Consider the following 27,866-nt stretch of genomic DNA (forward strand, 5'->3'; position numbering starts at 1 on the left):
ATTATTCTAAGCAGATCTTCAGTTGCAGATGTGGCTATCCCAGGCCCTTGTTTAAAATTACATCAGCACACAACCAACCACCTCTGATAGATAATCAGTTTAGGGATATCCCACTTTACGTTACTTTCCCAAGCATTTTGAATGACCTAATATGAGAATTGTCAGTCAAATCCATTTCACATCCAAGTGTGTTTAGGCGACTGGCTTCCAACATATTTGCTGAATGTATGCGTTTGGGAGTTATATACAAGGCTAGCAATTTGCAAGTTACAAAAACAGGCACTTTCTGGTCACTTCTCAAAATGTCTTGCTTTGAGGTTCATGTGTGATTCGTTTACACTGGAAATCAATGTTTCTGTGTAAGATTTCTATGAGGATTACCCTCAGGGAAGGTATATACACCATGGAGAGAAAGTAACTCAAGAAAATTTAATTAGATGCCCTAAATGTACAGCATGTATACTTAGCTAATCGGATCAATTGCAGCCCACTAGCAAAGCATATTCTAATTATCAAGATAGATGAAATTTTGCCACCTCTCACCAGTTGTGCAAGTTACATTCAGGAAAATAAGAGAAACCAAACAAGGATCTCTCACACACGGCACAACATTGAGTTTTTCTGCTTGCATTTTGCAGAGAAACCCCCTGTGGATTTTAGATTTGTTAAAGGTGGTTTTATTGCATTGATTTTTCACTGAAAAACATCTACTATTTTGAAGAGTCGGATGTCTAGTAAAAAAGGACCCTTCCCCTGATCAAGTTGGTAGGTGCTTTGATCTTCCAACTCCAACACTATCTTGGGTGGGCCGTAATAAATTTTGGGGAGATACAAATTATTTCTAGAAGATACAGCAGGAATTATCTAAAAGGGAATAAATACTTATTGAAGCCCCTTCCAGAACTGAGATCTGACTGTGCCAGCACAGGTTAAGATTGGGATGTTGTAAGTTCAGGGACTGTAAAGCATTGTTGATTTTGGGGCTTGGGAGCTTCCCTGAGTTGTGCTTGTGAAGTACATCAGAAATTTCACTATTACAGTTCAGCACAATCCTATGCGTGTCACTTCCAGGTCAGTATATATCAAAGCCTTAACATAATTCTGACTGATATGTGATATTCAACATAAATATATAAGCAAGCTTGACTTGCTTCTTGTTTCTATCCGATTAAATAGGCTGTTGTCCCTGCTATATGCTAGATAGTCTAATTAGTAAACCCCACCATCTACCAATGGTGCATTTTTACACCTCTGCCAAAGGTGCATTTTTGCAACAGTTTATGGGACCTCCAAGATGAGAAAAACACCTTCAGAAAAAATTCAGTGTTTCCATATACCTGAAACAGAAGTGGTGAAAATGTGCGCCTATCATAGGGAAGGGAGACATTTTTTCAGTACTGTCCATGGTGCTGACCTATAGATCCATCAGAAACTGGTCTCAAGTAAGAAAATCCCCACCCCCTAAAAACATTTTTTAATTGAGCGCACAGCTCCAGCTCATGCACGATCTTGCAGGGCACGGTCACATGTTAGGCCTCCTTGATCTTTGAATGCCGTGTAAGCAGCTTGAGAAAAAAAACCTGTTACGCTGAGCTACCTGCTACAGAAGCTCAGTTAATTATGTTGGCTCAACCTGTGGTTAGTTGGCCACGTATTCCTTCAGTAACACCAACCTCTAGGACAGCGTGCCTCTTTGACCTCTGAAGGTCCTGTGCACAGCTTGAGGTATATTTCACATTTCACATTGAGTTGCCCGCTGCAACAGGTACCTCATCTGCTTTGCAGCCTCAGAACAGAAGCAGCAAAGAACCTATCATCACCATGTCACTTGCTGGACAGAAAAGTCTTCAGTAAGACAACCTTGAGATAACCCCTTTACTTTGAGAAACCTGTACATTGCTGGAAACACACAAGTTTTCAATTTTAAAAAAAGAAGACTTGGCCTGCAATCCTATACACCAGTGGTTTTCAAACTGGTGCATCGCAACGCCCCAGCCTGAGGGCCCTGGCCTCTGCCCCCTTAAGGGGCAGGAACAGTGAGGAGGCAGGGAGGAGGCAGCTAAGTGATCCCCAGGATAGTGTCGCTAACAGGGCTGCAGGGACTGTGATGTATTCACCAGTCTCTGCAGCAGCCGTCCTGGGGCATAGGGAGCCCTGCGTGAGCATCTACAGGGCTCCTCAAGCTTCCAAAAGTGAGTGATCAGGCTCCACCTCTGCAAAACTGAAGTGGTGCGCGATAGCTGCATTTTCACTTTTGAAGACCTGGGGAGCCTTGCAGATGCTCGCACAGGGCTCTCCGCACTCCTGGAGGATCCTGCAGGCGGCTCCAGCCAAGCCCCTACAGCCCCCTTAGCGATAAGATCCTGTGGATCGCATCGCTGCCTCTTCCCCACCCCCGCAAGCTCTCCCCTGCTATACACTGCTATATACCCTTACCTGGAACTACGTCCCAGTAAACCTAATGGGACTTACTGTTGAGTAGACATGATTAGGATCGTGCTGTCAATTTAGCAGTGTTGGAAAGGAAGGCACTGTGAATAGCTAATTTTCATTTGAATGATCGTAGAAGTGGGAATCTCGATGCCTAAAACTTCAGCTCTGTTTGGATTATATTTGACAGTGATATGTGAATAAAAACCAGCAGAAATCCCCCCAAATGTGAGGAATTTATGAAAAGTGTCTGAATATTTCTCACTTTACAAATTTTGACTCCTGTTGCTATCTATGTTAGGTATGTTTGTGCACCACTTTGTTCCATAGCTGATTATAGATATTTACCTTTCACTGAAGGGTTCCAATCAGTGGATTAAAAAGTCTAGTCCCTCACCATAAACAATATGCCAAAGTTTCACTTTTTATTACAGTTGGGGGCAGGGGGAGAACACACTGCAAACAACTCTAGTGCCTAAATTTCCCTTTGCCCTCTGCAGGCATAAAATGGGGTGATCCTAGCACTCTGAAAAAAATTTCAGAAAAATAGATTCACCTCTCCACTTTCAAAAGAAAAATTTAAGAAAAATTCATAAAGGGGAGGGAGGGAGGGGGGGAGGGAGGGAGTGACCCCACTTCTTAACAGCAGCACTCTAGCACACCTAGGGTAAAATAGGAGGATACCACAGTACTTTGCTATTTTTGATCACTTCTAGAATTTTGGTTCAAGCATCAAAGCAAACATGCACCAATTACATGCGTAGCACTGGGTTTTGTATATGAAAGCCTGAACAACATAGACCAGTGTTTCACCCACTAGGTGAGTCGCAAGCCAATTTCAGGTGGGTCTCCATTCATTTCAATATTTTAATATATTAGACTTGATGCTACCATGGGATGTGACTGCATTTGGGGAAATGTTACAGACTTGTACTTTTAACAATCCACTATTTATATTTTTTTAAACAATGCTAGTCAATGGGACTTACTCCTGGGTAAGTGTGGGTAGGACTACAGCCTGGGATTGCTAAAAATTTTCCTGCTTGATGATGTCATGATATCACTTCCGGTGGGTCCCGACAGGATTCTCATTCTAAAAAGTGGGTCCCGGTGATAAATGTGTGAGAACCACTGACATAGACTATGTGGTGCTTGTAGGACGTGCAGATTCCACAACTATCTAGTTTGATTTCAAGGACTCTCTCCCTGAACATTTTCAACATAGGCATACCATAGGTGGCCAGGACTTTTCCTCTATTTTTTTTCTCAGGCAAAGTGAATTATCGCCCCACATACAGAGGCAAGGAGGACATAGTTACCTCTGGTGCAAATCTGAAAGAAGCATCTTCACTGTGAACATCAGACTTGAACAGAATCCTGTTCTTGATCTCATGCGTGGTCTGTTACTGAACAACTTGAGCAAGCCACTGGAGATAGAGAGTATAATTAGAATAAAAGGATACTTCCATGCTTTAGCTTCTCCCCCTGAGGAAGAACTGTCATGTTCGAAATACGCTGGGCATTTTGCTTGGCAATAAAATGCTCTCTGCACCTGTTGGCTCTTGCCTTCTACATCTGCTTGCATTTCAGCTGAAATTAATCTGTGTGTGCATGGAGAACGACAGAGAAACTTATGGATATGTGCTGGTATCTCAGGGTCACAGGCAAACCTACATAGCTGTGATAACATAGCTCATGTGGTATGTCAGAACTTAGAGATGAGATTCACAAATTATTAGAGTGAAACGATAGTTGCTGGAGCTCATGCTACTCAGGTAATGTTGGAACATCAATCGCATGAGAGGATCAGATCATTTGCAGCACAACCTCACCATCATTTCCACACTGCTACTGGAGGGCTGATGATGACTGCTGAGACAGGAGCTCTTCACTCTTTTGTAATATGGAGAAGCAGAAGTTCCAATTATGCTTGCCTTCATTCAACAGAAAGAATAAACAGCTATATAGAAAACTCATGGGACTACATCAGGAGTGGAAAAACGCTAATACAGGCATACCCTGACGTTCGTCGCTTTGCTCCTTTGACCATTTCAATTCATAACCATATTTTAAAATTCGTCCACATGCTTTCCTCTTTTATCCAATTTAATCCAACTCCTCAAAGAGTCAGGAGTTGGATCAATCCTTATAATTGAGGAAACTGGCAGCCCAGGAAAAAACAACTGCCTGCTTTAGCTCAGCTGCTTTTCGTAGTGGCATCTGGTAGAAGCTTGTTGCAGGAGGGATTCCAGCAGACGTGATTCTATTTCCTGCATGCAAGTCACTCCTTAGCAAAGACAGCCTAAACTTTTAAAAAACTGTGTAGACTAGTGGTTCTCAAACCCACCTAGCTTTAGGAGGAGAAAAAAAAAGTTCCACAGCCACTCAAGATACTATCTTATCTTTTTTACTATGGTAGGGGTGGGAACCAAACATTTCTTGGGCTTCAGGTTCATCAGATCAGAACCATTCTGGTAGTCATGTGTTCTCTTTCACCTGGCCTTCCTAAGGCTTGCCTACCCAAGAGTACACGTCCACATGCAGCTCAGTTTCACTTTCCATAGAGCTCAATAGACTAGAGCAGCTATTTTAAACCTCTCTCATATCACAGCACGTGCACAAGGTACTGACATTTTCTGGGCACACCATCCGTCCTTAGACAATTGACAAAGCACATTGTGCTGCCAGTGGGGGGGGGAGTGCTCATACCCCCCAAAGCCCTTAATAAATGACCCTCCCCCAAACTCCAGTGGCACACCTGTGGACCATTTGTAACACACCAATGTGCTGTGGCAATTTTCAGTGGTTGAAAACTGCTACTCTAGATTATGCCTTTGACATACATCCATTCTTGACTTTTGTCCATGCTCTAGTCCAGCCATTTTCAACCACTGTGCCATGGGTGGTCCACAGGTGTGCCACAGGAATTTGGGGAAGGTTATTTATTAATAGGGCCAATGGGCGATGTGAGCCCCCCACTGGGCAGCATGGTGTCAATTGTCAAAAACCTGATGGTGTGCCTTGAGAATTTTAGTGCCTTGTCAGTGTGCCGTGAGATCAAAAAGATTGAAAACCACTGTCTAGTCCCTACCTAGACAAAAGTCCAAGGTATTGTATGAAGCGAATGCAGGGAAGCAAATGCAGATAAAAACCTCAGCTTTCAGGTTTGTTTCTGTCCCTACTGGTTCTAGACAAACTCTGGACAAAGAGAGTGCAGGCCCCCCTACAAGTTCAGACACCTGAAAGTTGCAAAGCTTCCAATGACTAGGAAACAACGCACAAGTACTCATGACATACAACTAACTCTTTTTCCACTGAACCTTACATTTAACTCCTCAACCAGACAGCGCATTTTAATTTCAGGGTTCCAGCCTGAATTTCAGGGTTCCAACAAATATTCTAAGGTTGAGGTGAAAGGAAGTCCCCCTTTCCTTGGCCAACTTGAAAAGAATTTCCTCTTTCACAAATTTTTCACAGAGGGGATGAAAGCATTCACCCATTATGTGGGAGTGGTCGCTGCTGACAGTGCAACTGATGGAGCATACAGGACCTTTTCCTCTTCTCCCTCCTGACACCTATTTCACTGCTGCTATCATTTGACCTTACAGATATAACTGTAGACAAATCTGACTCGCATCATATTCACATTTGAAACTACCCAATTTGTTTTTTTTTCCCAGAAGTAGTTCTAAAGCAGTCAGTGAGATGGGCAGTGAGCAGATATAAACATTCGTATTCTTGTTAACATTACCCTCTCCCCTTAAATTTTTTGTGCCTCAAATCAAAACAGATGAGCGTTCTGCAAAGGCCCACTTGTACCCAATGGATCCATTTTCCAAACCAGTTTGGAAAAATGTCCTTTTGAAAAGGTCAGTTTTGACTGTGCAGTCTAGATTTGGGGGGGGGGGGTATAGTCTAACAGCACAACAGGGAAAAATTAAACCCAAAGTATTTCATTTTTAACTGGCATAATGATCTCTATTTGCCTCTGCTGTAATGTGTGTAGATGTCAATAAAAATTAGCATAAACAGTAATTATCTGGCTGTAGTATTATGTATTGTAAACATCATAAAAAAAGCTACAGATTGCACAGCAGTAACACTGAAAGGCCACTCCAGAGTATAATATCTATGCAGTTCACACAGCATATAATCACTGTGTACTCTGAGGATTTCACTAACACACTTGTAAAAGGTATAAATTAAAATGGGATCATACAATAATTACATGTTTATCTGTGCCCTCCAAAACACAGGTTTTCTAATACTTACATCATTTTAACATGTAGTTTGGCGAGCACAAATTCTAAAGGACCCTGGCACTGGCAGCCATTCGCGGGCTCTTTTAGTTGTTGGCAACCGCAGACAATGTTCCCTCAGGGTGTGCTTCCCTCAATGTAAGCCTTATGCACTCGCATGTCCGACAGCACAAGCCTTGTACTACTTCTGTTTTATTTTACCCAAATACGCTGCAAGCGTCAGAGTCATGGACACTGGAAGTACTCCAGAAGTGAAGGGGCCCTACCAGGGATGTTGCTAAGCACTGCATGGCCTGACCTCTGGAAACCTTACTCACTTGGCATTGCCTCCGTTGAATTTAAAGGAGCTGGCAATTTCCCCTCGGCGACCGCCAGCTACTCTACCTTCATCCCAACAAGGGCCCCATTACAGTCTAGGGAAGCTGGATGAAGAGGGAGACATCATGCTTCTGAAATTAGAGCAAAAGCAACCATATATATATAGTCTCCATGCACAATGAAGTGCGGAAGAATGAAGTGGGCAGTAATGACCTTCAGGGTGAGAAATGCTTTTGCCAACTAGTGACCAACAAAAGGCAAGTTGGGAGGCCAAGGGAAGGAAAAAAAAAAAAGACAGGCGCTTCAGAACAGACAAAATGAAATATTTCTTTACTCAGCCCGTAATTGATCTGTGGAACTCTTTGCCACAGGATGTTGTAATGGCACCTGGCCTAGATGCCTTTCAAAGGGGATTGGACAGATTGAGATGATTTCAGGCCAGGTTTAAACATTTATTTATTTTGCTTGGCATTTGAGAAAGGAGGAGGAATCTCCAAGGGAAACGTTTTCTTTTTCTGTTGCCTTTTTTGTCATTCTTTTTATGCTATTTTTTATTGTCCTTTGCTTTTATGTAATTGCTTTTATGTTTCTTACTATTGTTATTATGCTTTTATGTTGTTGCTGTCTTCTATATTTTTAATTGGCTCTTGCATTGTTTATTGTTTTAATGGCTTTACTCATATGTTTTTATCTGTTGTATTATTTTTATTATTTTTATCTATCCGACGCATTCTCGGCATCACCTGGCAGGACAAAGTTCCAAACAACACAGTCCTGGAACAAGCTGGAATCCCTAGCATGTATGCACTGCTGAAACAGAGACGCCTACGTTGGCTCGGTCATGTCGTGAGAATGGATGATGGCCGGATCCCAAAGGATCTCCTCTATGGAGAACTCGTGCAAGGAAAGCGCCCTACGGGTAGACCACAGCTGCGATACAAGGACATCTGCAAGAGGGATCTGAAGGCCTTAGGAGTGGACCTCAACAAGTGGGAAACCCTGGCCTCTGAGCGGCCCGCTTGGAGGCAGGCTGTGCAGCATGGCTTTTCCCAGTTTGAAGAGACACTTGGCCAACAGACTGAGGCTAAGAGGCAAAGAAGGAAGGCCCATTAGCCAGGGAGACACAGCAGGGACAGACTGCAGTTGCTCCCAGTGTGGAAGGGATTGTCACTCCCGAATTGGCCTTTTCAGCCACACTAGACGCTGTTCTAGAACCACCTTTCAGAGCGCGATACCATAGTCTTTCGAAACTGAAGGTTGCCAACAACAATTTTTATTCTTATGTTGAACACCACCTTGAGCATAGGAAATGCAGAATAGAGCCGTTTAAATAAATAAACTTATGGAAGAAAAGTTCATCACAGATTACAAATCATGATGACTTTATGCAACCTCTGGGTTTTATTCTATCTCTGGGTGCCAGATGCAAAGGAGTGGCAACAGGATACAGATATCTGTTGTCTTGTGTGCTCTCAGAGGCACCTGGTGGGCCACTGTCTAATTCAGGAAGCTGGACTAGATAGACCCTTGGCCAGGGATGGGAAAACCCAGTGTGGATTGACTTGAGTTGAGTCACCGCCTCCCACGACTCAACAAGTCATGGGAGCACTTCCCCATGTGCCCTCAGGGGCACTTTCCGAGTTGTCAAGTCACCCTTTAGTGACTCTAAAGGACTTGTTGAGTCGCTGCCCTTCTTTAAAAAGTCCACTGCAGCTCTGCTGAAAAAACGGGGCTGCTGCTAGGGGTATAGGGCTGTGAGAGAGAGAGAGAGAGAGAGAGAGAGAGAATTCACTTTAAACACTCCCCTGATGTCCCCATCCATCTATAAAGGCGGGGGGATGGCAAGAGAGCAGGGACAGAAGCGGCAAGAGGGAGGAGGGTCACATGCAGCAGCTGCAAGCTTTACCAGGACGAACCAGTCCTTAGCAGCTCTATTCAGAAATAGTCCCACTGAAGCCTGTTGTTCAGTGAGGTTTCCCCCTTCAAGTAACAACAGAGCTCATTTTACAGCAGCCAGCCAAGCAAAAGCATGATTGCTATAAACCTCCCCCTTTTGCCCTCTTCCTTTCTCCTCCTCCCTGGGCTTCTGCAGCCAATCGTAAGGCAAGAACGCCCTTGGTTCCTCCTGCCCTCTCTCAACCAAAGACAATATGAGAATGTCCATCTTTTGTCTAATGACAATCGGTTTCCTCCTTCCTATCAGAGATGGCAAAAAGCCCGCTCCTGTCACCCCTCCTCCCGCTCAACTGGGAAAGGAAGCATTAATCCTTCCCTGCCTTGTGGCTGGAACTCCCTGCTGCTCACCTGGTTGGAATGCTGGCCCCACAAGATTTTTCATGCTGCAAAAATAATAAGCAAGCACACCCGACACAGGCAGACTCGAGTCAGCATGCGTGAGGGCAAGTACCGAGCTGGGGGGCCCTGACTCAAGCATTTTTCAGTGTCTTCCATGCGCATGACTCACGAGTTGCTGAGTCAGCAAAAAATACACATTTTTGCAACTCGAATCCAAGTCACAGACTTGAGTTCCCAATCCTGCCCTTGGCCTGATCCAATAAAACTCAGCTCAGTCATTATTTTCAGGGAGACTGAAAACACAGTGCAGAACAGAATCACAGCAGAGTAGGACTGTAGTCCAGCACTATCCTTGCACACATTCAGCGTAACTCCTGAAGGAGCCTACCTAGGTACAAACTGTAAGTATGTACTTAAGAAAAACCCAGCTGGATCAGACCAAAGGCCCATGTAGTCCAGCATCCCATTTCACACAGTGGCTCACAACCTGCCTCTTAAAAAGCCAGAAGCAAGGGGGGGGGAGGAATATAGTTCTGTTTTAACATTACTTCCCTGCAACTTAAGAAGCATACTGCCACTAAATCAAGAGGTTCCACAAAAGCATTATGACTAGTAGACATTCATAGACCAGTACTCCATGAATTTGTCCTATCCAATTTTAACACCATTCAAATTAGTGGTCATCACAACTTCTTGTGACAGAAAATTTCACAGATTATGTGGAATCTTTTTGGTTGTCCTAAATCTCTCTCCTACCAGTTTCATTAGATGGCTCCTGTTTCTAGTATTGGGACAGAGAGAAACTTCAATCTAAGCCTTTGTCTAGAGATTCGAAATTGGTTTGATTTTGCGTACATGCCTATAGTTTACATGCCTATAGTTTATAAGCTCATAACATATATAAGCTCTTTTTGTAGGCAAGAATCCCAAATGGATGCCTAACCAGAGTTGATTTTTAAATTCATAACAACTGAAAGCATGGATCCACACTTTGCGGCACATCTGTTTTGTTTGTTTTTGAGCTCCTATCAATAACATAGAGAGCAGTCAAGACAGGAGAGTTTATTGAACAACAACAGGAGCAAAGACAAATACAGACCCCCCAAATGTGGAATCTAAAACAAAAAAGACATCCCCAAAATGAGTGGGGATCTGAAAGCAAGAAAACAAACCAAAAAAAGAGTGCACACACCTACTAAACAGCCACGCAAGTTCAATTCAATTAATAAATAAACAGGTACAGGAACTCACAAATTTCAGTAGTTCCCCCCCCCCAAATGATTCTGTATGCATAAAAAAGCTTACCAAAAACAGTAGACAAATAGTGAACCTTTGTGAATGGTCTGACATACCACTTCATTTCTATCCCTTAAGATCTACTAAAAGAGCTTAGTCATTACATCTGATGTTTGAAGTACTCTATTTGTGTGCATAGAATAAGTTCCAGAATTCCTAGTTACTGCATTTCACCAGCGAATGTCCCCTTTCTATCTTTGACATTTTCATTAAGATGACAGGTATACATTATGTCACTGCAACAAATGACAGCATTGTTGGCTGTTAATAACGACACTGAGTGGGTAAGAAACAGTGACAGAAAAAAAATCCCTGGGGACAAAGCCTCATTGTGATCATTAAACAATTATTGCAACATGAAATTAGACCGTGTTTGCTTGGTCTGCTATACAGCAAGGGAAATGAGGGCAGATCTTTTCAATCGCTTGGAATGACTCAAAATAAACTCTGATTTCTTCAAGCCTCCCAAGGTGCCTGTAGGATGGCACTGAACTCATATTTCAAAGAAGAATGTTGTCATACTGAAAGCTGTAAACATATTGACTTGAAAAATTGTGTCCTAGTAGTGCAACAAGAAAAGACTTTTGTTAAGGGATAGTAAGTTCAGTGGTTTTGAAAAAATGATGCTATATCTGGAAATTAAATTAGCTGACAGAAAATCAGGTTACAATTCTATGTACCCTTACTTGGGATTAAGTGCCACTGAACTCAGTGAGTAAACATGGATATCTTCAAATGTCTCAGGCTACAATCCTACCCACACTTTCCTGGGAGTAAGCCCCATTACTCCCACACTTTCCTGGGAGTAAGCCCCAGGAGTTACTTCCAAGTAGACATGCATAGGATTGGGCTCTCAGTGACGTTAATCCTGGAGTGCCAATTTTTACATTGCTAGTCTTAATGTTGCAGATTACTTGCCTAGAAATAGCAAATCAAAGACTATGCTGCAACATACACTTTTCACAACCATCATGAATGTCAGCCCAATGCTATGCCTGTTAGCTCAGAAACATCCCACTGTGTTTACTCAAGATTACTCCCAGGTAACACAGGCCAACACACATTTTGCTTCCTTAAATGTTACACCAATTCCTGGGTATATTTGGGATGCCGATTCCAAAAATGGCATCCTTTTTGCCCTATCATGTCTAGTTTTGGAGACACAGCATAGCTTCTTTAGTGCATGGTTCAAGCAGCTTCCTCATGAGGAAGCCTACACCATGGCTTCCTCATGAGGAAGCTGCTTGAACCATTCACTAATGAGGCTATGCTGTGTCTCCAAAACTAGACGTGATAGGGCAAAAAGGATGCCATTTTTGCAATCGGCAGCCCAAATTCATATCAAACCACCATAAAGTTTGGGGAAAACTTTTCTGACCCACAGTTTTGTAGGCCTGTGCAATTGTGTACAGCAGTGGTTCTCAAACTTTTTAGCCCTGGGACCCACTTTTTAAAATGACATGCTATCAGGACCCACCTAGCTTTACAATAACTTTAAAAAATAAAAAACTGATCTAGAAAGAAATATTTTTATTTATGTATTTACAAGTAATATTTTTTTAATTTATTTATTTGCAAAAAAACCTCAATCCACTTCTCACAATGAGGCAGCCCTAATGAACAGCCTCAGACTTCCAGGACTCAGTTATGTGATCCAGAGTTCACCTGCTCCCACTACCTGTCATTGATGGACCTGGAAAAAAACACACCAGAAAAAGATGCTCAAACTGCTCAAACGTTCTATATTTACACAAGCTTGCAAACCGTAGGAGCTCAGATGTTTGCAGGGCAAATAGCAGTTATCTTGGAAACTACAGGAGCTCGGGTCTTTGCAGGACAGTTAGCAGCTAGCTGATTTTTGAATAGCATCAGGGCTTGAGACAATTACAGACGTGCCCCCCTTATTCGTAGAGGTTCCATTCTGGAAATCCCCATGGATAGCTTAAACTGCGCATATGGACGAATGCTCATCTCTGTAGTCCTGGGGGGTTGCCAGGGCCTCTGAGCTCAGCAGAGGCCAAGGATGTCTGTCCCTGGCCTCTGTCGAGTACAGAAGCTTTAAAAACATAACTTTTGGTTTCACAGAGAAACCGGAAGTGATTTTTTAATGCCTTATAAAGTATTGGGAGGCCCAGGAAAGACCTCCAGGGGGTAACAGCATGGGGGTATCCACTGCCATCAAGAAGTATAGAAGACATAGTTCATTGAGCCAGGAAGCACTGGAAATATTTCCCATATACTTCCTATACCTTACATATCTGATGTGCTCTAATGTCATAGTAACCTATATTAGTCTTGCAAGTGAGTAAGATAGCAAGACTGTGACATCAGAGAAAGCAACACAGGCTGCAGCTATTACATTCTCCGCCAGATGCCATTGGCTTGAACAGCAGCGGACCTCCCCAGCCCTGCACCCGGGGCAAAGGTCCGAGATGGTGCCCCCAAGGGCTACCAGTGCCCCCCCCTGCACAGAAATCTGCCGTCCCCACTCACCTGAGGCTCGCAGAGCCTCGTGTTACCTCCACCTGTGTTGGAGAAACTTCTGTGAGGTTCCCCGACGCTTTAAACCAGGGGTGTCAAACATAAGGCCCGGGGGCCGGATGCAGCCCATGGAAGCTTTTTATTTGGCCCTCAGGCTCTCAACTGCTGAGCAGTGCTGAGGTGTTACTGCTGAAATGGCAGCCCCCACAAAAGTTGGGGCTTGATATGGCTCTCCCATATCTTGAAAAATTATAAAGATTTGCATGTTTGCTCTTCTGTCATTTGTAGTTAATGAATTCCTAAGTGAGAAAAAGTGCTTATTTTTGGTTATGAGTTGTTTAATGACATCACTTCCTGCCTAACAACATCACTTCTGGCCCTCAGCAGGAATCATGAATGCCATTTGGCCCTTGGCATGAAACGAGTGACACCTCTGCTTTAAACTATGCTTCCGGAAAACTGGAAGCACAGTTTCTGCCCGTCGGGAGCGTCAGAGAGCCTTCTGCAGGGTCTTGGTACCTCGCGCCTGGGGCTTTTGGCCCTTCGGACCCAATGGTAGGTCCGCAACTGGGCTTGACTGTTCTAATGCTTACTGGTTATGTTCAGTGACAAAACCTTTGACTGTGAATTCTGGGGCCTAAGGGCCATTCTGGATGCAGCTCACTCTCTTATTTATCTGTGATTATGTAGTTTCATCCAAAACTTAGAAGACTGCAACTGTTTGATAGTAAACACAAGAGCTATTACTTTGCATAATGAGCAAAGGGATAAAAATGGATTGGTGAATCTGGTGTACGTTAATAGAGGAAGTGGATCTGAACACACAAAGGAAATGTCATTAAGATCTGCCCTCTTCCATTGAAATTAGTTGCGCGGCCCTCGGATATTGAAGCTCTCTATCCTCCTTAGTACTCCTGAGACATATCAGAAAATTGCTTGATTCGGATTAAAAAGTACACAGTTGGTGCCTGAGTTGATTAAAAATTCTTGTTCAAAGTCTTTTTATTCTTCTAGTCTTAGAACAGAAGTAACAATGTCACAGGGACGTTTAGTGAGAGAGCAGAGAGAAACATTCTTTAATAGCAGGAGGGAGGTTGACAACAGTCATGGCCTCTCATATTGACAAACCCTTCGCCAGTTTCTAACAGTCAAGTACTCAAGTGTAGAAAAATACCATAAATATGTCTATTTTGATTTCTTTTATTTTTTAAATACTGCTCTCCTCCAATTTACTATAGTTATTTTTAGATTTAATATTAAAAATACGATAGCATGCAAAGATCTTCATGAGTTGACTGAACTATGACTGTACAAGTAAGAGAATTACCTCTTGTAGAAAGCACTTTGGATTAATTTTAATACTGCATTCAAGTTTATTTAAGGGGGATTCTGATGGATTTTACAATAGCTGAACAGGTGCAAACTGCAGCTGTAAGTTTGGCATGAACACTTACACATTAATTGAGCTTTTTAGAAAACATACCATTATCTTAATGATTTGTAAGGTATTGATCCAAACTTTGTATTATGATTTTTTATTCATGAAGTGAACAAAATTCTCAGCATTCTTCTTCAATTCTTCTACAGCAATCTCACCCATGCCAACACCTTCACTGTTTGATAATTTCTTATTGTGCTAAAAACTCTTTTATCCTCTTCAGAGCTGATTGTGATTAATTGGGAAGGATTGAATGGGTAAGGGAATCAGGAAGAAGAGTTTCATAAATCACAACTGTTGTGTTTTTGACACTGATTTTAGAAATCTTTGTCTCCTGTTAAAATTAAATAAAAATAATAACAAAAAAATGAATAAATTTTTTAAGCAGCCAATGGAAAAGTCCATATACGGTATTCATTAAGTCCAGAGAACAGCAAAGAAGATTAAGTTCATCTCCCCCTTGTAAAGGTAACAATAACCTTTTAGTTTTATTGGATCCAGCAACAAGACACAGAGCCTCATCAATCCAACAGGGTGAAAAAGACAGCTCTAGAAGCTACCCAGAAGAAATTATGCCGGATCAGTAGTTTGCTTCCACACAGATGTCGTTATGTCCAATCATAATAACTTTGAGCAACACAAACAGCCAAGATAAAGAAACAAAACCAGGAAATCTGCAGTTAGGTTGATCTCTGAAAAGCATTTGAACAGATCATTTCTGAACACGTGCAGAGTTCCTTTCTTGAACTAACACCATCACTAATTTATTATTAAATGAGAAGGGCTTTCAGTTAGCCTTCTTGCTTCTCTCAACTGAAGTAAGCAACTTAGGATGTAGCAACTTAGGATGTAGAGTGAATCTGAAAATCCTGATCTCTGTCTTAAAATGGAAGTTCTCAATGTGAACATTGCAGGTGGTCTCATGTCTTCTCATCTTATTATGATGCAGAATATTGTGCTTTCAAATGGGAAAGGTTGTTTCAAGTCCCTTCTTAGCAATTACAGTTATTGGGAGTAGGGGCTTTGAGAGGTCACTGTATTTCAGGTTAGACTAATTCACAGAGCGGAGTAAATGAGGAAAGAGATTATGCAGTAATATGTGTGTAGAGCAGAGCAGAGCTGGAAATAAAGTCTAATGGCACAATACTATTGAGATCCCCATGCTGAGAAGCAGTGGTGCTGAAACCGCCTTCGCTGTATCCAGTATGGGAATAGAGGCTGCTGGAGGTTTCCCCAGGGAAGGGGGCATTGGACCCCATCCCCAGGGTAAGCTCCAGCAGCCACTATGAGGCTACTTGAACTTGCACCAGCAAAACTGCTGGCACAAGTTCGAGCAGCCCCATGTAAAGGAATCAGGCCTGGGAAGGAGGATAGGATACAGCTGTAGCCACTGTCACCATTACCACCCCCCTCCCAGGCCTAATCCACCCCTCCCTGCCCTCCACCTGCTCTGCTACACTCTTTTCCACTTCCGTTCTATCCTTGTCTCGTCCCTACTCCAGCCCGCAGAGGGTCTACTAGCTCAGGCAGGCGCAAACCTTCAACTAGTCCTGGTAGGCCAGTGCAGGCCTTTCCACCAGCATCATGAGCCTTCGCACTGCTGCAAAGTGCCTTACTGCATATTTACGACAGTGCATGCTCATTCCACCAGTGCTCGGTCAGTTAGGATTGGGCTGTAAATAAATAAATATTGCACCAAGGCAATGTATCACAGTTGTTCCTTGCTGTACAGTAACAGGCAACTTGGCTCTTGAGCAGTTTGCTTAGTGGCACAAGCCAATTCAAACAAAGTCTATGCAATTTGCACAGGGTCAAATAGCAAGAATGTGGCAGAAGTAGTTTGAACTTTAGTCTCCCCGGTAGCAAAGTGCCACTTTAGCCACTGCATAACCCTTATGAAAGTGCCATAGGAATTCAAACAAATTTCATCACTTCACATGAAGGTAGGTAGATGTATGGGTGTACATACTTTAACCCTACACAGTAGATCAACAATCAAATTCCAAAAGTGAGACACTAGGGTTAAAGCTTTAATGTTTAGTTTAATGCAATCTAAGAACAAATATCATAGACTGTGATACAGTATGAGTTTAATGCTCAATATCTTGTTTGCTAATACAGACTCTTATTGAACTACCAACATATTCACATACATGCACAGAGCTTTGGCCCTTTACCAGTTCTAATAAAACATACCAGTTTCAAAGAAGGGGACTGATAATTGCAGGTCTCACATTAATTTATAAAATATAACACTATGTATTCCAATGTTAATATTTGTAAATTAAGCTATTTTCTTCATTAAATACTCTTGCTCAATAACTAATAGAACACAGTGCACTTTTCAGAGATATTCTTTTTGTGGCTGTGGAATATCAGTTAAAACTTCTCCAGTTTCAAAGATCCAGTGTACAGAAGGATAAGTTATCCTGCTATATGTGACTTTGTATTACTTTAGAAATTGACATCATATTACTGGAATGAATTATTGATGCTTTACTCTCAAAAGTAAGTGGCTTACAGAAGTTAAAGCACAGAATGTTCTATTCTTCTTAACTTGCCAGTCCAGTAACTTCAGAGAAGATCTTGTTTTGTTTTCAACTTGATGGCTGAAGCAAAACTGTCAAACCAACAAGTATACTCCGTTTTTGGCATTTCTGAGACTTTACTACTTTACAGTCTGCATGTCTATAAACTCATCTTTCCCACTAACTAAAACAGTATCATCAAATCTATCAATGAAAAGATAATGAACATTGCTGTCCAAGATGTCACAAAGCTAATCAACTATGGATCTGGTCAGCATCCAAAGTGCTATTTTAAGACAGACAAGAGGCACTGGAGGTGCATAAAGGAAGCACTCTGAATCCAGAATTCCAATGGGATGTTTAACATTTTTCCTTTGCAGTGTATTGCAGTCCTCCATGCTAAATCATAAACTCACTTTAGTTCCAAAACCCAGAATGGCATGGGGAACTACTGCTTGAGAAACAAAAGACAGAAACCCTTTGGGACTGCAGAACAAGTTGAATGATTCCTTAGTTACAGGGTCTGTTTTTTATATACAAACAACTTGCACCATTTGACAATTCTAATAAAAACCCTGTTAAAAACAGCCAGTAATAGAATGCTGAGCCTTAACAGATGGGGGGGGGGGAAGAGATTTTGTTCCTACATTTTCAAACACCTGGCTGGTAATCACACAGAGATAAGAAAATTTTTGGCTAACTTCAGGTTATATCCACTACTTGCTAAGGTTGTTGTAACCACTACTTGCAAGACAATGTATTCATTTTGTGATCCCAATTGTTTTCACTAAAAACTTTGTTCCGTTATTCAGTCCGGAAAGTTATATTTGTTTCATTCATTTTCTTAAGTCCCACTCCTTCCCTAAGGTGCTCCATTAGATTATATGGGAATTTAAAGACCCTGCTCCCTGGACAGCAGGCTGCTAGAGGCCCAACCCTCTGCCGGAGACTCTCTTGTTTTAAGGATCCCCTATGGAGATGAGGCTTTTGCCCCCTACCACTCAATATCTGGGGTGATCAAATTCCTTTCAACCTGTGAATCAACCCTGACCAAATAAGCTTTTGAATGACAAGCCTGTTTGCTCTTCATCTGAAATTGGGTTTTCTTGGCCCTATCAGGCACCTTATGTGTGATGCCTCCCACAGCAGGATAAGTGTTGTGCTTCTTCTTTGGTATTCACAAGATGGGAAAACAAAAATGTAATGCTAGACAAGAGACTATATGGCAACAATCCTGGAAAATATTTTGGAGCAGTTTGGATGGTGCTGCCTAACTGGCTCACCCAATCACATGGACAAGTCACACACATCCTGTTCCCCACCACATAATCTCATGAGAGACAGTTTGAATTGCACCCTCACAGTACACTAATATGATTTTTAATTACAGTGCATATGTACAAATTGTACAGGGTATAAGGAATCATGGATAGATGGATATTGGCTGAGGAGCAACCTAAACCCTCAGTACCAGTACCAGGATTCTGTACCTCAGTACCCCTGAACCCTCAGTATCAGGTAGTATCCAATGCACCTTCAGGGAATGGCAAGGTGGTGATGGTGCTATGGACACCCAAGTAAGGACTTTGACCTAGGACTTTGGGTAGCCAGTACTGTATTTGTAGCAAATCCTACTTGCTTAGCTGCCCAAATGTGCATTTATACAGTTTAAATCATGTGATGAAATCATGTTCAGATGTTCCACTTCCCAGTGATTGAGCAGCAGTGAGACAGCATGCTGGGGAGATGGAATGAGCAGAATGCATGTACACATGTATCTCACTGCACATTTGGGCAGAGTAATACTATATCAACCAATTACTCATTTTTCCTATACTGTAAGATACCATTGCACTGAACAGATTCTAAGCTACATCACAATAGCCATAAAGCTTTTGCTTTTTTTTACAACTGTGTCAGGAAGTGTAAGCAAATTCACACAACTTTGTTATGTGCGTTGCCTTTCATATCAATGTGTTAAATACATCAACTTAAAATGAGACCCTTTCTCAAAAGTGTGCATTGAAAATAAACAAGAATCATAGCAACTGAAACACAAGATAGACTTAGGGTGCTACAGTCTGCCTCACACTAAGCCATAACATTCAACTAGTTCGCCTTTCAATTTCATTAGTCACTAAATACATCTTTAAATTAGCTGTCTCCAAACTGGAGACAGCTGTGCATTGCAAACAGCCTACCTAGCATGATCTCAGCTTACCATTCCACCAAGGAGGCTGCCACTGTCACCGCTGATATTCCTCCATGTTAAGTGTGCAAGGAAATCCTGGTGCAGAGCTTGCTGGGGCAACAGAACGCGGAAGCAGTGGGGTACAGCAAACATGGGGGGAGATCAGTAGCAACAATGGCAGCCTCCACTGGGAATGGTAAGCTCTGTTCACACGGGGGAGGGAAAAGGCAGGGTGCTGGATCTGGCCCGCGGGTTGTGGTTTGGAGCATCCTGCTCTAAATCAGTGGTTCCCCAAATTTTTAGAGGCCCTGGAAACTACTGACTGATTTAGAAATACCAAGGGGTGTGGCTATAAGTGATTGGGAAGCAGTGCTCTCCCCCAGGTAGCAACTTGTTTAACCCTTGATCCACATAGTCTAATTTGCCCTATCTGTTTTGCAAACCACCAAAAATTGGGTCACGATCCACTGGTGTTTCCCAAACCCACTGCTCTAAATGCAACAGAAATGCAGAATGTAAAACTCCAAAACTAATAAACTCTGGCTAGTTTGGTTATGACTACATTTGTTAAATTCAAAGGTTTCAGGAAAAAAATTAATTAAAACTGTTAATACTGCTGCATATTTTTACGCATGCCCTACAAAGGATTGTATCATACCAGCAATCACAGGAGTCCTTTTACAAGTTATGCCGAAACAAAAGTAAATGAAGAATATAATTGTGCAAAGAACAAATAACTAGCAGACAACTGAGCTTCCTTAATGCCTAAGAAATGGGTTTTTGAAATGGCAGGGCTCTTAAAGGAAGTTTTTTGTTCAGTGTATGGAAGGTGCTCTAATTATAGAGCACCAGGCTGAGAGATTACTAATTATTCCATGCTCTTAAAAACAAGGGAACTTTCAATAGGTCAGACTACAGTCTGCACACAGGAAGGGACTGTGAATGAGGGTCTTTCTATTAAAATGCAACATAATCATGGCACAATAATTTAAGGCTTAAGGCAAATCACTGCTTCAAGTTCTGTTTCTGTAGAACTTTCAAAAAAAATGTTTCGGTTTCACACAGCACAGCCCTGTTCAGCATCTTGCTGCCATGGCGTTTTTCTGCCTTGACAATTCACTTCCGTGAACAGGCATGCAGCCAACTCAAATGAGACCCAGCGCGGTGAAAAGCCCTTCAGGTAAACAGTGTGATAAGCTAAACTGCAAAAACTAGACAATGTTTTTGGGCTATGAGGCAGTTGCTATGGAGACAGTTGCTAATTAACTGCATTCAGCCAAGAGAACAAAGGGTTTTAAGGGCAGACAGGACTCGGTATCTTAGAGTGAGCAATGTATAACATCTTATGCAATCTGCACATCTCTCATATCTGAAATACCTGAGCCTTTGCTTCAGTTGCAAAATACCTTAAGAAATGCCTGAGTACTTCCTTCAAGTTTAACCAGATTTGGTTCATCAGTAGCAACTATGAAGCAAAATATTAACACTGAACAAAAATGCATTTGGGTCAAGAGTGTTTTAGACATTATTTAGGTTCACTCAAAGCAATCCCTCCTTATACTAAACTAAAGCAGAAGTTGCCTTTGAAACAAATAATTTATTAAGCTCAGCAGTGTGCTGAGAAAGATACAGTTGTTCTTGGATTGGCAAGTGGTGGCTGTCACCAGGGAAGCCTCTGCCCAGCTTTGGCTGCTGCACCAGCTGAGACCACATCTGAGCTATTCAGACTTGGCTACGGTGGGCCATGCCTTGTTGACAACATGAGGACCCTTCTTTGTATACACCCCCTTAAGAAAGAAGGGAAGCAGCAATGAGAGGAAAAGACTTCCCAGTGGCAACCACCACCCCCCCCCCATTGTGGAATTCCCTCTCAGGCAAATTATAATAACCCCTGAGATTTTAATATGTGATGGTATTACATATGTATGCATTTATTATGTTGTGAACCCCCTGGGTATTAGATTTCATTACCTGGGGACAAACGGTATATACATTCGCAAATAAACAAAAAATATTTTAAATGTTAGGACTTATTTTCTTCCTAGACACGTGCAGTCCATAACATGCAATTCAGCAGGAAAATACCCAACTGAAATTATACAAGGCAGTGTTTCTCAAGCTGTGAGTTGGGACCCACTAGATGGGTCGCGAGCCGATTTCAGGTGGGTCCCCATTCATTTTAATATTTTATTCTTAATACGTATATTAGAGTTGATGCTCCCATGGTATGTGACTGCATTTGGGGATATGTTACAGATCTGTACTTTTAACAGCCTACTATATATGTTTTTAACAATGATATCAATGGGACTTACTCCTGGGTAACTGTGTGTAGGATTGCAGCCTAGGACTGTTAAAAAAAATGTTCCTGCTTGATGATGTCACTTCCGGTCATGACATCACTTCCGGTGGGTCATGACAGATTCTCACTGTAAACAGTGGGTCCTGGTGCTAAATGTGTGAGAACTACTGATATAGGGAAATCCAGATTTAAATTCATAGTCAGCCATGGAGTTTACTGAGCGCTATCAGGCAGATCACTGTCTTTCATTCTAATTCCTGCTGACTGGGGAAAAGGCACTTTTTCAAGTGGTGTTTCTCTTAAATTTAGCAGTGGGAGAGTAACTATCCCTTTTCACCCCAGTATGATGTCTTTTCTAATGGTTTTTCTACATAATTTTTAGATTGTAAGCCCTTTTGGGACAGGGATAATTTAATTATCTGATTTTGGATTCAATCATATCCAACTTTCCAGTGCCAATGCAGCAACAATACAGCACCAAGGTAAGGGAACAAAAGTTCCCTTACATTGAGGAGAACTCCATGACTGCTCTCCAACAGGAGGATGTAGCATGCACTCCTTTAGTGTGGTTGCATCAAGTTGGATAGGATTGGGTCCACTGTCTGTAAACCACTTTGCGAACTTTTTCCTGAAAAGTTATACAGAAGGGAGCATTTCAGTTATGCTAATGTAAAAATGAAGCAACAGCAATGGAAAAATAAAAGATGTTAAGGAAAAATGTGGTATTTAATGGTCAATCATTTCAGTTTTGCACATGAACCTCTGATCTGATGCATGGAGAAAACATTTTAGTTGCATGTCTTATTATGAAATATTATCTGAATCCAATTGCATGATGAATTCCATCCCCAATTCTTTCAACATGAACAACCTTATCTTGTCGGGGTGGTGTGGAGGTTGAATATGGCCTCCACAGGTTGGTATGCATCCTTGTGCTAGCCCAGCCAATTCCTGAGGAGGTACAAACCATGTTTACAACACTCCTGGGCAAGGGACTTGCACTAGCTCATTTTATTTTCAGGATTGCACTTACAGCTAATTCTAAAGGCAGAAGTGCCACCAGGACCCGTGGTGCCAAAGTGGCTACCACTGCATTCTGTGGCCTTGTGGTAGCTATTGGAGGTCTCTTTGGGGGAAGCCCCAAGTCCCGTAATGGGGTTTCTCAAGTCTGTGCTGGCTATTTTGCCAGAACAGACTTGAGAGACTCTGCGTTCAGGCCTTCCGGCCCAACACAAAATTCAGGTTCCCACCCCGGTTCCTTCCCCCCCACTTTGCCCACCCCCCACCTTGGAATGTCTCCCCCCACCCTCCCCCCACCCCCACCTTGGAATGTCTCCCCCAAGACCCTCACCGCTGCCCAGAGCTCTTACCTAGCCCTCAGCAGTGTCCGGCCAGCACTGGGCTCAGCACTGACTGGCGCTGATCTGGTGCTAACTTGGCGCAGGATGTTGTGGGCATGCCTCATGGCACATTTGCAACACCCAGTGCCTGCAATACACTCATACCGCTGGCACTGAAGAGTTCAGAACTTAGTCAATTAACAGTAAAAGTACAATCGATTAAAAAAAAATGTGGTGCTATTGATGAAAGGCCCCACCTCTCGTTTCAACCAAATGGCTCTCCTTTAAAGGCAGATTAATCAGCAGAAGCTTGTATGCCAATCTATGGGCTCAAACAGGCTCACACTGAACCAGGCAATTCTTTAAAATAACCTTATAACTCTATCCAGACTAGGTTAATAGGGTTCATGGTCTATTCCAGTGATTTTCAACCTTTTTCATCTCATGGCACATTGACAAGGTGCTAGAGTTGCCAAGGCACACCATCATTATTATGACAATGGACAAGGCACACCATGCTGCTGGTTGGGGGCTCAAATCCCCCAATGGCCATACTAATAAATGACCCTTCCCAAACTCTTGAGACACACCTGTGGACCATCCGCGGCACACCAGTGTGCCATGGCACAGTGGTTAAAATGGCTGGTCTATTCTTTTGCTCATCTAATTGCCCTAAAAAGGATGTATTTTCAATATAACGTTCTACTATTAACCAATCCTTCCAATAATGCAAGTACAGAAATTACAAGCAAGAATCAGATCTTCGACTTACATACCATCTAATTTCCTGTTAATCAAAAAAATACATAATCTGCAAAGAGCTGCCTGGATTAGCTATGTGGAAATTTCATTTGTCCAAATGCTTAACTCAATGAAGAAACATTTAGTCTCTAAGTATGCCAAGATATGGCCAACATATTACAGCTAAACTGTTCTGAGCCAATGTAGTATAGGAGATAGCAAATTTAGAGTTGGAACCAGGAAGACCAGAATTGCTCTTTATCATGGCACTGCTTTTCCACAATGAGCTAATAGCTGAATAAAACCAGAAGTTCCAAGCAGAATTTTAATATAATGCTACATTATCCACTAAAGTCCTTCCTGATGTCTAAGACTGTCAAGATGCTGAATCACAAATAAGTTCTATTTAGCAAAGATTTCTGGAAACTTTACTTATTTTCATATTTTACTGCTTCCTGTTGAAAACAACTTGGGATTGACAGGCTGCCTGTGAACAGTTTCTCTGAACTTCCCTAGTATCCATTTCTGTTCCTGTTGGAGAGTGGTGGCGGCGGCGATGAAATTATTAGCAAATCAGTGGTATTTCTCCATTAAAAAGGGGAAAGAAAAAATAATGCAAATAAACCAGCAATTAAAACCTTCCCGGTTGTCAATCAATTTGGAACAGATACTGACACTAGAGCAATTCAGAAAGGCTAATCAAGAGATGTAACTTGTATTTCAGCCAGGATCAAAAACAACAATAAAAAAATCTATGATATGCTACCTTGAGTTTCATAATTGCTGAATGATGGAATATACATGTAATAAACAATGAAAATAATAAAACAAGCTGAACCTGCAAAACAGTTAACAGGATCCCTGAAAATTCTAAATAGCACTTTGCCCATCTGTCTGCACAGGACAAACTGCAACTGCTTTCTATTATATCACCTGATGCATGCAAGAGGAAAACAGAACGGCAATGATTTGAGAAGACATTGGAAGATATAAAAAGTGAATGAATAAAAGATGGCAAAGCGATAGAAAGGGACTGGAGAGGAAGCAACTGTAGCTTCGAACTCCATGCTCATTCAGTTAACATCAACTGGACCTTGGGAAAGACGCTATGCCTCAGTCTAACCTATGCTACAGGTTGTTGTAAGGATAAAATATATACCTTTATCTTCTTGAATAAAGGACAGGATACAATATGACAAAAAGATAGGACATTACAGTACATTGTTAACAACTATAATTTTGCAAGAATTATGTATAAATAGATTTGTATACTGTTTAACTTATACACCAGCCGCTGTCACAGGGGTCCTATCACTGGGGTATATTTTGTGTATGTTGCTGAGAGACAGAAATTGCAAGACTACATCTTTCTACAATGATTGCAGTAACAGTTGGATAAACATGCAACCCAATACCTCACATCTGGTATTTCATCTCTCCCAATACTACTTCTGGATTCGGATATACTTGTCCTTAATACTGTGCAAACTTTATGACTTGCAGTTTTATAGAGGTAGTAACAAAAAGGGAATTTCTTGGACTTTAAACCAACAATAAAAACCTCCATACATTTAGCAGTGAATTAGACATTGATGGCAACTTCTTTAAAGGGGAAAAGTGGCATCCACAAAACATTTATCAAGGGCTCTGCATATGTATAAAGCATTTAAATGACACTTCTTAATAGTAATAATGTAAAATGTGGGTTCTGCAAGAGGAGCATTTTGGAATGGAAACATATGGAGGCCAGTACTCGGGTATAACAGAAACTCAGATTACAACTACCTTAGAAAAACACTTTTCCTTACGTGTCTGCTCCTTTCTACTCAGCCATTCTCTGTACTCTGCTCTCCAAACTGGGCAAACCTTTACCCGTGTAATAATAATAATAATAATAATAATAAAACTTTATTTTTATCCCGCCCTTCTCCCAAAAAGGGACCCAGGGCGGCTAACAACATATAAAACAAATTAAAACATAATTTCACAGATAAAAACATATTAAAAAACACATTAGCAGAACCCATAAAAACAGTAGTCAGAAGAGTCAGAATAAAAGAGCATAAAACAGCAGTTCTTAGAGGAATCGGGCCTGTAAAAAAGCAACTAAAAGATATATAAAAGATGTTAAAAAGGCCAGAACGTCAGAAGGCTTGGTTAAACAACAAGGTCTTCAGGCCTCGCCGAAAGGACTCAAGAGAGGGAGCCATTCTCAAGTCAAGGGGAAGGGAGTTCCACAACGTTGGTGCCACTACTGAGAAGGCCCTATTTCTTGCCGCCGCCCCACGTACCTCCTTAGGCGGCGGCACGTGTAAAAAGGCCTTCTCTGATGACCTGAGAGGACGAGCCGGATTGTACGGGAGTAGGCGATCTCTAAGATAACCTGGCCCAGAGCAGTATAGGGCTTTAAAGGTCAAAACCAGCACCTTGAATTGGGCCCGGAAACGAATGGGCAGCCAATGTAACCCCCGGAGAAGCGGGCTGACAGTGTAAGTACAGAAACACACAGCAACCCCAAGTGCATAACAACTTACACCTACAGAAAGATCACCATTACCAACACCATTATTACAACCTCTAGCAGAGTATAGCATAGAACAGTCTCTCTCACCTGTACTAGGCTAACTCTGCGTGAATCCCATTTCAATGCATGTTGTCCAATGTTTAACATACTGTTGTCTATGTTTTTAGATCACGTACAAAGCAATGTTAATCCCCAATTCCTCGGTATATACAAATTTAAATTTAAAAACTTGAAACAAAATTAAAACATGAAAAACTACACTGGAGTAAATTAATTTACTCAATTCAACCTTTTTTAGACTACAGATGAATGAATGCTACATTTCACAACAGAAAGGTCTGCAGTCTTCATTCTTACTACTTTTCTCAAAAACAATCCTTCCTTAAACAAAGACATGTGCACAGCAGTTACAAGAAGCAACTAAACTGTCAACAAAAAAGGTCAACAATTTGAGCTAGCCACAAATACAGATCAGTCAATGTCCTTTAAGCCAGTTCTAGATGTTATTGTACACAGAACTACAAAACCACCAGCACTAGCTTTTATGAATGAGAAAAACAATATCAAAATAGAGCCTAACATTTATATTAAAACATTCTATATTTAAATTAATATGTCTCATGATACAATAAATAAGTAGAAGATTCTTCCATACAACAAAGATTTCTCAAGGTGATTGCTTGATTTTAACAGAGCTGCATTTCTTTGCCCGAGGTTGCTACTTGATTTTATTAACTAATGAGACACGAATTGCCAGTGATGAAAGGGCAATTACTTCTGGGTGCTATACCTGCAAGCTCAAAACAATGGTAGGGCAGGAGTATTAAAAAGTTGTAACAATAACATTCATTCTTGCCTCTTGCATCTAAAAGCAAAATTCTGGTTATACCTTTCGGAAAGAACAAAACACTCGGACATAAAAGCAGCTGGATGTGGAATCAAAAAGACTTTTCAATGGAGCAGAAAAGGTAACAGAGAGGTCTAAATTAGCAACCACTGATTCTATTTGTAATTAGCCAGTCAAGTCCATGGGAAATTTACAGCTGGAGTCTAAAATTGCTTTCTTACAACATCCATATGAGCCGTTTTTAGTGGTCAAAGGTGCACGTGAACCTGACTGCCCACACTTTGCCAAAATTCAGGTCACATTTCCCCCATTCACATGAAATGGAGAGAGAGAAAGAGAGAGAGAACACACAAATGTGACTAACAGGATCTACAGAGGCTCAGGAGTAATATAGGCACGAGTATTTTCAATAACATTATTTTTGCACATGGAGCCATTTCTTGGACAGGTAGGCTTCTGTATCCATGGGGATTCCGTTCCAGGCCGCCCCCCCCCCGATACAGAAACCACGGATGCAGGGGATGTCTGTATGAACAGAATTCCTCATGCACCCATTACATTACTTGGGTTTCATTGCAGAAGTGCTTGCAGAGCAAACGTTTCTTGTTTAACAGTCTTCCTTAACTGAAGAGCTGAATGTGCAGGCAACAAGCCTGCATGGTTCAGAGAGACTAACAGGAAGCAAGAACTCTGCTTCCTGTTAGTCACCCTCTATCATGCAGGCTGGTTGGCTGCACATTCGGCTCTTTAGTTAAGCAAGTGTGTTTCCCCCACGAATTAAGCAGCACCAAAATGGTTTCCACTGCATCCTTCAGTGAGTGTGGAGGGGGGATATTTGTGTACACCACCTCTGGGTAAGGGAACAATCATTCCCTT

The 27,866-nt window shown here is 41.8% G+C and overlaps 1 protein-coding gene across 3 annotated transcripts in view; it reads right to left on the minus strand.

Annotated features, from left to right (window-relative positions):
* Nucleotides 1-27,866, minus strand: part of TEAD1 (TEA domain transcription factor 1) — a 244,272-nt gene that overhangs the window by 122,870 nt on the left and 93,536 nt on the right. The gene's annotated exons all lie outside the window — the stretch shown is intronic.

Source organism: Tiliqua scincoides, chromosome 1 (assembly GCF_035046505.1).
Source record: "Tiliqua scincoides isolate rTilSci1 chromosome 1, rTilSci1.hap2, whole genome shotgun sequence".
NCBI classification, from domain to species: domain Eukaryota; kingdom Metazoa; phylum Chordata; class Lepidosauria; order Squamata; family Scincidae; genus Tiliqua; species Tiliqua scincoides.